The sequence below is a fragment of the Protopterus annectens genome, chromosome 1.part0 (assembly GCF_019279795.1).
Source record: "Protopterus annectens isolate FY-2018-M chromosome 1.part0, PAN1.0, whole genome shotgun sequence".
In the NCBI taxonomy this organism is placed as follows: Eukaryota; Metazoa; Chordata; order Ceratodontiformes; family Protopteridae; genus Protopterus; species Protopterus annectens.
The window spans coordinates 832,105,300-832,118,989 of record NC_056725.1 but is presented as its reverse complement, the minus strand read 5'-3'; the positions used below and the strand labels follow the sequence as shown (position 1 = coordinate 832,118,989).

Sequence of the window (13,690 nt, the reverse complement as noted above, 5' to 3'; positions counted from 1 at the left end):
CCCTTCCAAAACAGTGGAATTTACCCTACTGAATGTTTGCCTTTAAAATGCAGTTAAACAAAACCTTCCAGATCTTTACCATTTTCTTCCCTCCCAAGTCTATCCATGTATCAAAGCACTCCAAATGTGGCTGTAATACAAGTAAATACATTATTCAGGTCACCGGCTTATGGGGTCATTGATTTGTTGACATGGTTGGCTCGGGACACGGACCGTGCTGAACCATGTGATGTTAGAAGTCCTTAATGTTGCCCATCCTAAGGTATTGACCATCCTTCCTAGACAATGCAGATGTAAACCTCATAAAAAAGCCACACCACAGAAAAGAATGACAAGCAACACAAATGGATAAGCACTGGGTCCCTCAGGGCTTAGACAATCCAAAGGAACAGCTATGATTGTCAGGCTGATCCTCACCCCATTTTAGAAATAGGGGGCTTTCTGAGTCTGTGAAGGAGTGGGAGAAAATAATGCAGGAGTAATGGATCTATTTGTGGGTGAGTGGGAGAAAGTAATGTGGGACTTGTGGATCCTTAATATTCTGAGGGAAGGTGGGGGACTTCCAAGATGAATATGAAAAAATAGGGCCAGCACCAAATGGAAGTTGCCAAATGAATATTTATTAAATAAACATTTTCAAGCAACTAAGGGTGTCAAGACACCCCCAGTAAAGCACAAAAGTGCTCCAGAGAAAGCAAACCTTTTTCGGCTATATTAGCCTTCTTCAGTGCACAAACAAAATCAATAAAAAGTAGTAACATCAGAGCAGCAGTATTTATAGCATCTTAATTACAAACCAATCCAGTTGTTAAATACTTAATGGATTCCTATTAAAGATATATTTAGAGATGTTCATTCAAACTAGGGCTGAAAAGGCCATCCAATTTAATTATCCATTTCCTTTTCTTATTTAAAATTGTGTGCTAACCACTTTTGAGGGACATATCTCCTTTAATTTTGTCAATGACCGTAAAATAAAAGGAAGCAGAAGGGTGCTTAAGTGTGTGTTTATAAAGTGCACTAGTAAGTTTATGCTTCCGTATGTCACACCTGTTCTGAAAACCTGATCCTTAATGGTCTGGATATCTGGGTGTGGGTCAGACATGGGTCGATTGGTTTGCAGGTAGAGCCACTGGGCCTTGGTTCTACAGGGATGTATGGGGGGGGGGGGGATTTCAGAAAAGAGTGAAATTAGACAGAGTACCCAGGGATAACCTGAGATCTAATGTCATTTTCATTTATTCCTCAACCTGTGGGTTCGAATACGAACCCAGATCTGACTCTGCCACTTGCTTATAGCTTAGGAACAGACTCTCAAGCTACTCCCTTACCTGTAATACCCATGTTCTCCAAAGTACCTCATATCTCGTTTGCCACAATTCTAGCAAGCTGGGATTTCCTCTCTGAGCTCCTCGTGGGTCCTAAGTAATTTAGATCAAACTTTTTAACCTATCACCTTCCTTACCCTTCTACAAACCTTTATTTTTTGGTTTCTCCACTAGGTCTTTAGATACTTGTGCATCTTCAGGTGTTTCTTTTTCTACCGTTGTTGGTAGTGTTCCTAGTGTTCCTTTCCGTTTTCTTTAAGAGAAGAGATTTTTTTTTTTTTTTTACAACGTTCTTATTTTGTTTTTCTAATTGGATCGCACTATGACTGACAAACCTGACAGAGTTTAAAGTATCAAGGAATACAGTGTTGAAATGGTCTATAGCTTTATCAAGGGGTAGGGAGTTTAACATGTGCCAGCTCATTTGTTTGAATAAATTAGAGAAGGTAATGGGGTTGAAGTTGCTAAGGTTGCGAGTTTGGATAAATTGATGCTGGTAAGGGGAAGTGGAGGTAGAGTGATGGATAAAGGCAGGGAGATGGTCACTAATGGTATCAGGAATAGTGCCAGAGTTGGTTATTCTGTTAGGGTTAGAGACGAAAATCCAGTCTAAGGCGGATCCTGGGGGATTATTTTTGTTAGGTCGGGTGATGGTGAGGATAGTCTGAGTGAAATTATAGACATTGATGAATAGGGTGGGGGAGGGGCAGTTGAGTTTGTTCCAATCAATATTTACATCTGCTAAGATGCAAGTTTCATAGTTGATTTTTGTGGAAGCCCATAGGAGAATTTCTTCTAGTATTGATGTATTATTTCCAGGGGAGATGTAGAGGGTAATTAAGCAGATATTTTTGTGCCTGTTTAATTTTAGTAGTCCAGCCGTTAGTTCAGTGTTCTGGAATTGTGGAATAGGAATTTGGAGCAGTATTAAGTTGAGAAGCTTGGAATGTACTAGGGCAGAGCCTCCATCAATGTACTGAAGATGAGTGGTGCTTCTAGTGTTGCAAGCATTTCAGTGTTTACTACCTATAGGCACTACTGTAATATAAACTGACAATATATCAGTAGTATGGCACATCAACAAACAGGGTGGAACCACATCTTATCTTATGTCAAGAAACAATGAGTTTGGCAATGGGCAGCCTCTTCCAAACACTTCCTGATTGCAATGCACATTCCTCGGTAGTCCAACATTCTGGTGGACAGGCTTAGAGTTATTCTGATGCCTCATGAGTTACTGTATCAGTCAGCGGCAAACAGTCTTCCACAAGTGGTGTCAACCTTGCTGCAGTCTCTCTGCTTCGTCCCTCAACAAGTGCAGCAGGTTCTTTGTCCTCATCCCTCCTCAAGGACAGTCACCCAGAGATGTCCTAGTTCATATTTGGCCCTCTGGTCTTCTTTATGCCTACTCTCCCCTACCCCTATACCCAGATTTCTTCAGAAAGCTCAGAGGTTGAAGAGCAAAGTGAATCCTGCTTGCTCCCTTTTGGCCTTGACAGATTTGGTCCCTTTCTTTTGGTCTCACTTATTAGTATGCCCTCCATGGATGACTAGAACCACATCAGACCTTCTGTCCCACCCATCAGGGCAGGCACACCTGGAACTCTCAGGATTGAAATTAACTGGATGGCTCCTCCAATTGCAATGATGGCTAGAGATACCAGGCTTTATTAATCGCTTCAAAATATTTTAATATCCTCTCATAAAGCCTCTACTAAAAAGATTTATAAAAGTGAATGGAAGAGACTTTCAATTTGGGCTCAACAAAATAATTTGGATCCTTTTTATAGCTCCTATTCCTGCAGTTTTACATTTTCCTGCTTCAGTTTTCCAAAGGATGATGTTGCTTATCCTCCTTCTCTGACAGTGCAAAGCCCGTAGAGAAAAATTGCCTTTGAAAAGTTTTAAAAAAGCTCCTGGGAGCCGACTTAAACTGTGACCAGTGATGAGTAAGACCAACAGCAATGTAAAATTGGTGAATAAATGGGAAAACTGTAAATCATTCCCAAGTAGTTTAGAGACAAACTGCTCTTCAGAGAATGGTTGAAAAGGACTTGGAAGTTTGACTGTTTAAACTGGTGGGAGGATTGTAAAGCATAAACCCATTATCTGATGTTGTTGATCTCCGTTCATTCCTTACTGATGGGTGTCTCTCTCCCTTCCTCTGAACAGAGTGTGGCTTATAACCAGCTCGTGCCAGCCAAAAAACTCTCGAGCTAAGCTTTATCCATAGTGCCCCTCTCTGTGTTACCACAGATCTAGTTTGCCACGTGGATATCAAGACGTGTCATGCCAGCTCTCAGTTAAGTACTATGTAAAACTTATAAACCTTTTTTACAGATTCTCTTTTTTTGCTTGATAATCCCCTTCTCTCATTAGTTGCTAGACCTTTGCCCACTATCAAGTATTTTTTTTTGCTTTCCTTACCAACTTGGTAATCTCTAGTATCATCGTTGATAAAGCCCTTCCCTCTCCCCCCCCCTTACCTCTTGAGGTAATCTAAGTACCATTGTTGGTGTTTTCTTACCCCCCCCCAAAAAAATGCTTTTCTCTCTGTGTCTCCATTTAGAGTTGTTCCCGCCATGTCTGATAAGAAAGGGACAACTGGATTTGATCTGTGTGACGAGTGCAGTCACAAAATGCCTAATTTGGACACTCTTGTATCTTGTGTCTGTCTGGGTGTTCTGCAGCTCTCTTCAACCACCATGTGAAATTTGTAAAGGGTTCAGTTCTTGTACCCTGAACGAGAAGAAAAGCAAACTGATTCTTAAAGGCCTATTAAAAATTCCCTTTTCTGAGGCTATTTATGGGTCGGAAGGCTCACCAAAGAAAGAACACAAGTCACTCTGTTCATTCTTCACCTCATTCTGGTGGTAGAAAGTCTGAACCCAAACCAAAAATTCGTAAACCTGCACCAATGATTTTGGCTCCAGGGCCTCAACTTCCCTCCACGGTGCCATCCTCTGTTCCGAAACTGCGCATATCCACTTTGGTGCCGTAATACTAGCTCCGACACCAATAACATCTACTGCACCGACTATGCCTTCAACTAGTGCTTCAGCCCCATCCTATTCAGCACCTGCAATAGTAAACCCAGCACCGGTCACTTCCCCCTCCCTATACATGTTACTGGTCTTGAGACCACAGTGCCAGTAGGAGAGTCTGTTCCTCGGACCTGATACTCCCCTACGGCAGATCCATTCTTTGGACAACAATATAGCTGTTTTTTGGAACAGCCCGATCCTCTGCCATGGATATCAACCCAATCCTCCAGGAGCCTCTCTGAATTGGACGTGGTGTGTCTTGTGGATCAGCTGCTGATGGCAAGAGGAATTTCAGCACCTTCCAGGACTCCTCTCCCAACCGGAGTTAGGAGGTTTTCTCCACGGACTCCTGTATATTCTCCTCCTTGTATGTATAAAAAGCACCCAGCATCTATGCCTACTTAGATTCCCACTCCTTTGGTTCCACTGGTGGACCTTACCGTGATTCTGGAGCTAACCTTTTGGTCATGGACTTGCTTGGAGCCGAGCAATCTTCTGGATCCTGACTGGGCTGCTGGCACAGTTACCCCTAGTACGGCGCCAATTTTTTTTCTACAGCGCCATCTACTATGGTTCTTGAAGTCTTGGCAGTACCAAGTCCTCTTTGGGCTCCTTCCTTGTGGGAGTGGGCTCGTCAAAACGGGGTGTGATCCCAGTTCTGAGGTTGTCCTGTGTTACGGGCTCCCACCCCTCTTCAGGCGGGCCCAGCTTTCCAAGTGATGGAGAGCTCTTGCCTCTGTAGGCAAACATCAGCGTCAGAGTACCAGATATGTCCTCCTCTTGATCCGCAGCTGACGCAGGCCACCACATTGGGACATCGAGCACAAGATCCTCAAGATACACTAACGCAGGGTGCCCTCTCTTAGGAGTCCTCGTAAAAAGCCCCTGATGAAGATGTACCACGTAAGATATTGTGCAAGACGAAGCACGTAGACACCCCCGAAGAGTCTCTCACCAAAGATAGGACTGCCATGAAGGGGAGGGGGTCCCCATGGTCGCCCCCTGAGGATGTCCCCTTTGGAGACGTACTAGAAATTTTAAAACGGCGGGGAGACTGAAAGCCGACCAACCCTTCCTCTGAGGAGTCTGTATTCTTGCATGCTTTTCGTGCTCTATTCTCTACTTCTTGTGCGACTCCGCTTTCAGATGGAACTGGTCCAACTCGTCGTGCAGTGTGCATGGAAGAGTCCTGATACTGTTGAACTAGTCCCCTGGGAGACCAGACAAAATTTTCTCCCCACCTGTTGTAGAAAGTCCACACTGGTCCAAAGGCCTACCAGTAGACGTTATGATGGTGGCCGCGGCCACTAGGAAAGAGCTCGCCGAGGAGAGCCAGACTGTCCACCCCCCAAACAAGGAGTCTCGGGCAGTGGACAAGTTAGGGAAGTGAGTGTTTGCCTCATCGACCTTTGCCATTTGGTCTTTGAATTACTTGGCACACTTAACTATCCTTCAGAGAGACCTAATCTCAGAACTCTCCGGAATCCTAGCAGGAGCAGTTTTTGATGTGGTACGAGACAAAGTTGCCTCGTAGCTTGCAACCCTGGAATCCATATCCAACTTGCCCATGTGGTTAATTTCTCACGCTACTGAATAGGCGGCTGGAGTTGCGGGTTCAGGCGTTGTAATGAGATGTCACACCTGGATGCACCTTTGTGACTTTGCAGACCCTTTTAAGTCTTCCTTTCTTAACGCTGTGGTGGAAGCTTCTCCCCTTTTTGGCCAAAAGTGGAAGACACATTAACCAGGTGAAAAGGACGGCAAGAACCCTGTCTGCTGTGGGCATATGTTTTTCCACCCCCCCAATGACCCTACTCCAGGAATCAGAGGAGTGGAAAGATATGGAATAAGAAATCCCAGGGTCTTTTCCATGACGCACGTGGCGAGTTTACTCCTCAGGGCACAGGGGGTAACTCATCACGAAGACACCTCTACAGAGGCAGAGGGGGACCGCGTAACCATGAGTCCAGAGATTTTCTTGGGACAGCCCTACCAGCACTCCTAAAGAGCAGCCCGATTGCTTTCCTCTGGAAGCAGTTGGCCGTTTCTCTCTGCACCACCTTGCCTGGTAAACAATTACAGATTCTTGGGTACAGAATATCATAGCTAGAGTTATCACATGCCATTCAATATTTACCCAAAACCAAGACAAATTCCAGACATTCCACCCAGTCAAAGGGAAGCAGCCGCTCAAGAGATAAGAAAGCTGTCTCAAAAGAGGCATCCAAACAGTCCCACCAGACCAAATAGGATCTGGATTTTACTCTGTCCTTTTTAGTGCCAAAAAAGACAGGGGACTGGAGACCAATTTTGGATCTCCGTATTCTGAGCAAATTTGTCACTCAAACAAAATTCTGGATGGTCACAGTTCAGTCTATCGTACCCTTCATGGAGAAAGATGATTGGATGTGCTCAATAGATCTTCAGGAGGCGTATTACCACATAAAAATGGACAAACACTCCAGGAAATTTCTTTGCTTCCGGCTGGGAGACAATCATTACCAATTCCGGGCACTGCCCTTTGGACTTTTCTACAGCCCCTAGAGTGCTCACCAAATGCATAGCACTGGTAACAGCTCACTTGAGACTGCAAGGATTGAGTGTGTTTCTGTACTTAGACAGTTGGCTCCTTACCACCCCCACCAAGCGTCTACTGCCTACAGCCTTAAACTACACTCTAGAACTAGCAAAATACCTAGGAATCTCTATAGACAGGGAGAAATGCAAGTTGACTCCTTCTCAAACCTTGGAATTTATAGGAGCAACTTTCAGTATGCAACTGTGCCTAGTTTCCTTTCCAGATCACAAATTAGGAAGACTGAAGTCACAACTCCAGGTGATACTCTCTCAAGACAAAGTCCCAGCTTGGGCTGTCCATCTTTTAGGATCATTGGCAGCATCAGTTACAATAGTTCCTCTAGCAAGACTACACATGAGACTCCTTCAATGACGCCTACTAACACAGTGGTCCCATTCGCATCATCCTATGTCCTTTCAGATCCGCATAACAAAACGATGCTAACAAGATTTACCTTTATAGATGAAGCCAGAAAAAAGACATGGCATCGCCCTTTCTCCCCATCTCAACCCAAGGCCATAGTGACCACAAATGCTTCTCTGATACGGTGGAGGAGGGCATTTTCAGAGTAAGCCGATCCAAGGCGCTTTGTCAACCATAGAGGCCAACCTGCATGTCAGTGTTCTAGAATTTAGGGCAGTGCTTCTAGCATTGCAAGGATTCCAATCTGTCCTCCCATCAGGGACAATTGCTATCCATTTCGACATCCGTGATCTGGTACGTCAACAAACAAGGGGGAACCAAGTCCTACCTGTTGTGTCCAGAGGCCATGAGAATTTGCCAATGGTTGATAGCTTCCAACCACTTTCTGATAGTAAAGCACATTCCTGGGAATTCCAATGTGATTGCAGACAAACTGAGCAGATATATCCTCTTACCTCATGAGTGGTCCCTCAATTCAATCATAGCGGCACAGATCTTCAGTCGCTGGGTCCAGCCTTGCTGCGACCTATTCCCCTCTCCGGCATATCACAAATGCAGCAGCTACTTTGCCCTTATTCCCCCGCTGGGGGAGTCCCAGAGGGATGCTCTAATACATGATTGGCCCACAGGACTTTTGTATGCTTTCCCTCCCCTTCCCCTGATCTCACAATTTCTAAAGAAGACCCTTCAGCTGTGAAGTAGAGTAGTCCTTATTGCACCCTACTGGCCCATTAAAAGTTTGGTTTCCCTTCCTTTGGCCTCACCTAGTATGCCAACCATGGATTCTGGATTCAACTCTGGAATTGATCTTTCACCGGCAGGGGTTAATTCATCCAAACGTGTGTGTGTTGGCTGGAGGGTGGCTCTAGCCATCATGGGTCTTGTTTCAGTGGTAAGACATTTGAGTATTTTGTGGTTAAATGAAAATTGATGCTTTAAATGTAAATTAAATAACCCTTTTAAAAGAGGCAGTGTTTCAACATAAAGCATGTATGACCTGATATTTCTTACAAGAAATCAATTTGTCACACAACTGTGGAGCCTTAACCAGTTGTAAAGACCTTGCACAGGTGATTATCAATTCAACAGACAGATCATGAGGGGTTGCAATATTGATGCAAAGTAGATTGATTTTGGATAGTTAGAGGTCATGATTCAAGAATTTTACTGGTTAATTGTCAATTTATTTTTTACTGTTCAGTTTATGCTTCCTTTATTAAATGATAATTTTACATATTACAGTTTGCACACTTGTCATCTTTAAGTTATCTTTATTGAATTATCACATGACAGTTAACCATACATTTATATAAATAAAAAAACAAATTGACCGTCATTTATAAACATTATACATCCCATATAAGTTTCTCTCTACAGTCATTTTCAATCCAGCATTACATAGCTTACTCTGTTCCTGTCTTCTCTTAAGCCTCATTCCTCCTCCAAAACATTGTTGTGCATGCATTGTGCCCCCCAATTCCTATATTTTTTATGTAATTTTCTCCTCCCCTTTTCTAAGGATCTCAATTCTTTTGTCTTTGTTACTATATTCTCTACTTTAAATACAGTTGGTTTAGATTTTGGTTTCCATTTTCTAGTAATTGTTTGGCAGCCACCGGAATTAAACTTAGCAAGGCCTTAGTATATCTAGGCATGGCAAGAAATGTTGTTTTAGCTGGGGACTTCAGTGTTGACCTGTTGTGTATTTCAAGGCGATCCAGTGCAGTGTCAGACAAAGTTTTTTAGTGGGTTATTCTTAAATTGATGTAGTGTTATAAAAATCCACATCTTCAAGGTTTTACTTATTTTGATCAGCAACATTCTTTACCAATACTTGACTGTGTGTCTGAGAAATGTATATTAACTTCCTTTCTTATTAAGCTGTGTCCTAGATGCATTTATGATCATATTCCAGTAGTTTTACCTTTAAACTTCAATGGTTGTAGAAAGAGTAAATTATTTTTTAATGCTGATGTTTTATATTTTAATGAAATCAACAATGCTATTAAGGCATTTTGGAGTCATTCGATTCTCAGAGCATCTTCTGTGTGTCAACATGCGTGAATGGGCGTTCCTTTGTTTAAGGTTGTGCGTTAGGCCCGGCAAGCCAGCACGTAAAAATCAACTGCCAATCATTAGCGGACTGGAGTTCCGCTGTGGCGACCCCTAACCGGGAAAAGCCAAAAGAAAGAATGATAACTGAGGAAATTTCCTTTTGACAATTTAGGCCATCTTTAAAGATGAAGTTAAAGAACATAGGAAGACAACCAGTCAGATAGTAATATTGAACAGTTATTACTTTTGGATCAACTTTTGATGTTAAACAGTTCAAATATGGTCAACAAAAGGCTGTGAAAAGCAGTGATTTAGTAACATTAATGAAGGTTGTTTTTTGAAGATTTATTAGCTGTTTGCTTAATTACACTTGCTGATTTTCTGAGTACAATTCCTTGTGAAGTTAACTCATTATTTTATATATAGCTGGAATTATTATGGTTCTCAAACTGCCTAAAACCCTATGGTGATTTCCAGTTATAGACTAATCTCCCATTTAAACTCTGATTTTGAAATATTCGCTAAATCTTTGTCAAATATTACTGAAGAGGTTCTAGAATTGATCTCTCCATTTCTGTCGGGTAGATTTGTTCATTCCCAGTTGATTTGCTATGTTATAAAAATAACTCCTTCACCAAATGCTGCCTTTTATTCATTAGTTGCACATAAGGTATTTGATTCAGTTAGAGTAGATTTTATATTCTGAAATGTATTTATTACAGAATATTATTGACTTAGTATTTACACGATGCATCTACTATCTTAACTTTTATATAGATACAGATATAAAGGTTCAAAATCCAGATGTTAGTGTTAGCCATGAATACAAATTTAAATTTTCTTATTGATGATCCAGAATATAATTCCCATTAAAATTAGAGTTGTCACTTAAAACATTGGTGCATGTTGGTATAATAATTATTTGGTTGGATTTTCTTCGCTGTCCTGTCTTAGTGAAAAACTTGATTAGAAATATTACAAGTTTTCAGTTAATGGAAAAAAGACTTATGTTTGATTATAATGCTTCTCAAATTCCTTTGAACTTTATTGAAGTCCTTAATTTTTGAGATCAATCTTTTCATCTGATTGAGTTGGTTTACAACAGCTTCTAGAGACTCACAAATTAATGATTTACTTAACTATTAGTTTAAACTAAATATTTTTCTGTAAGAGTAATTTTTATAATAAAAATATTTCTTCTTTGGGGGGGTCTTTCTTTTTATAAAGTGTTATTACCCCCAAATTCATCTTGGTACAGTAGAACCAGGTCCAAATATTTGCAGAAGTGGCTGCCCAAGGATAAATTGGAAATTCTTATAAGATCTCCTGTTGACTTATAAAATACCATGAATTAATGGCCTTTATCTAAATTTGGTTAAACAGTTATGACTGGAATAAAATTTTTCCAATTTATTTTTCAAAAAAATATAAATTCAACATGGCAGCTGAAATTCTGTGCTTAGTGTGACCTCTATAATTCATCAAAATCTCAAGATCCCTCTTCAGGGATTTTAAGGAATCCTGTTTCTAAGTGTAAGACTTTATGCCTGCCGTCCAAATAACAGATGCTATGTAACTGTCCAACAACGTAAGGAATATTTTTTAAAAATTCTTTAATTTATTAAACTTAAATAACATTGTAAATTATTTTATTTTTGAACATGCAGCCAGATGAAGGGTATCTAAATTTCCTTTTTACTCCACCTCGTACTCTTCCCCTATAATTTCTCCCTTTCTTATAGAAAAGGGTAATTTTGAAACTGTTGTGATTCAGTCTAAGATATTAATTTAGGTTTCCTTAATGTTTTTTTATAAGTGAAACAAAGAATCCTCAACAAAAGTTGTGGAATACTTTTTCAGACTATGGTAAATTTGTGTAAGAGTAGAGTAATTCAGCAGAAAAACATATGGGTTTATTTAACCCCTCAAGTTTTGAATCGGATTATGTAATACTTTCTTGGTGTAGTTACAAGATAATTGGTTAATGGATGTATGTTTTGTTGGACTGCTCACATATTTCCTGATGGGGGAAAAACATCTACTGGACCTTATTTATTTGGCTTTTACAACCCATTGTCATTTGACTTTTGGATTGTAGGAGATTTATTTGGTTTTGAATGTAAAATGGCTAGTTTAATTATCTCAGAATTTTGGAAACAATGGGTAACCCTATATGGCAATTTTTCCTTTACAAAAATGGCTGAAATTTTTTTTATTCCATGCAAAAAAAAGATGGTATTGCTGAAATTAAGTTTTTGGATGGAGGCAAGGGTGGAGTTGCGTGTGTTGTAAAATGCTAGTTATATTGTGAACTATTTCAATATTTAGTTTGTATCGTTCTGTAAACTGACAGACAAAAGTCTTTGGAGATGCAGGCAGTTAATCGGTAAAGGTCTGCACAGTGTGTGTAGAGTAAAATGCAGAAAATACTATATAATTCATAAAGAACAACTGGCATGCATTAGCAGCCTTAGTACTTTAATTCATCAAATATAAACGTAAATTTAGTTTATTTAATGGTAGCCTGGCACTTTTTCTTTTAAGGCTAAATTTTATTCAAAATATGCAAGTTATTTTTCACATCTGGGAGGGGCAAAGAGATAAGGGTAGATAGTATGTGAAAGTGGGAACATAGGCTGTAACGTTTGGTTCATCATGGTTAATTCTGTCTTTAGAAAGTAATGCATCTGGGTGCAGCTGTTGATTTGGTTCAACTGCTTCTATTTGAAGGAGAACATTTCCCATTTGTAAACTGCTTATAGTTGTGTATGGTTAGTTTAAAGTTGTTGGAGAGGGTTAAATATTTTGTTTCATTAGTGTTTTTATTAAAGCAAAAAATCTGGAAAATGTGATAAGGCTTCAAACAACGATGAGAAGAAACTACTGCTACATACATGATCAGCCTTGCAGACATCAGTATACGTATATAAAGTGAAACTTTGAAACATATTCAAAAGAAGTGTAATGTTTATAAAATGTGAATGAAGTAGCTTGCTATCAGAATGACTGCTGTATCCTTATTAATTTGAAATGTAAATGTGTCCTAACAGGTGTTGATAAAAAGCAAATAGTATTGAGTTATATTAAAGAGTGCAGAGTGAAAATTGTGTTAGAAGATGAGCATTTAGATAGAAATGACTGTGTGAATTTGAAAAAAAGTGTTTCAGGTTGGGTGTTCAGTTGAGAGTCATGGGCAAAGGAAATGGGAGTAGTAATACTGTTTGCAGGAGGTGCGTCAGTAGTGATAGAAGTGGGGATTTATGGTAATAATGAGATATATCGGCAGGGGAGGAAGATTATTTTGGCACGCGTTTGCATTCCACCTGAAACTAGTTGTGGAGCTTAGGAGAAATCATGAGCTTTTAGCAATGAATATTGTTTATGGGAACCAACTAGACCCTGATTTGCAGTAGTGATGTGTCAGGGGTCTAGAAGGGAAGATGTAAAAAGAGGATAGATTTCTGAAGACCTACTTGAAAATATTTGGTATGGAAGATATAAATCTAGTAGCAAGAACTCTAGAAGAATTTAAAGGTAATTCCCTGAGGTACAATGGCTTTGCTAGATTAGATAGAAGTGGTATTTCACAGAAGTACGTGTGTATAATTAAAAGATTTAAGACCAATTCATTAACTATATCATATCGTACATCACTAAGAATTAAGATGAGGCTACAGGGTAGTGTTGTAAACATTAGACAATGGCACCTCACTACTTATCTGTCAAAAAAGAATTTAAGGAATAGCTATTGCATATGGTTTGAGTGTCATTAGTTAAGATAGAAATTACTTCAGCTGGGATAGCTAGTGAGTGGGTAAAATGAAAATTGTTTAAAACATGATAGAAATAAGACAGATGTGTGAAAGAATAAATATGAATTGTTTAGAATGGTTGACAAAGGTTAAGTATTGCAGAAGAAAGGGTGTTTAACTGAACAAGAAAAGTAGCAACAGCATAGAGCTTAAACAAAATTAAGTGAATGTTTGAATAATATAAATGAGTTTAGAAGGGTTAACCAGCTATTCTTTGATAACTCAGGAGTGCAGAAATTGTTGACACAACAGCTTGGACAAGAGAGAGAAGAAAGAGTTGTAGCCAACCTTAGGGAACCTGTGACAAGAAATATAACCAAAGAGAGAGGTGTTTTTGGAAATTAACATTTGTGTAAAGCAGAGGAATGGAAAAAAAACTAAGAAAAGGCATGCCTGGAAATATTTATGAAATACTTGATTGTGCCTAAGTTAGAACAAGAAGGGGCTCCA

At 39.9% G+C, this 13,690-nt stretch overlaps 1 protein-coding gene across 7 annotated transcripts in view; it reads left to right on the top strand.

Annotated features, from left to right (window-relative positions):
- Positions 1-13,690, top strand: part of ARID1B (AT-rich interaction domain 1B) — a 1,953,609-nt gene that overhangs the window by 712,301 nt on the left and 1,227,618 nt on the right. The window lies entirely within an intron of this gene.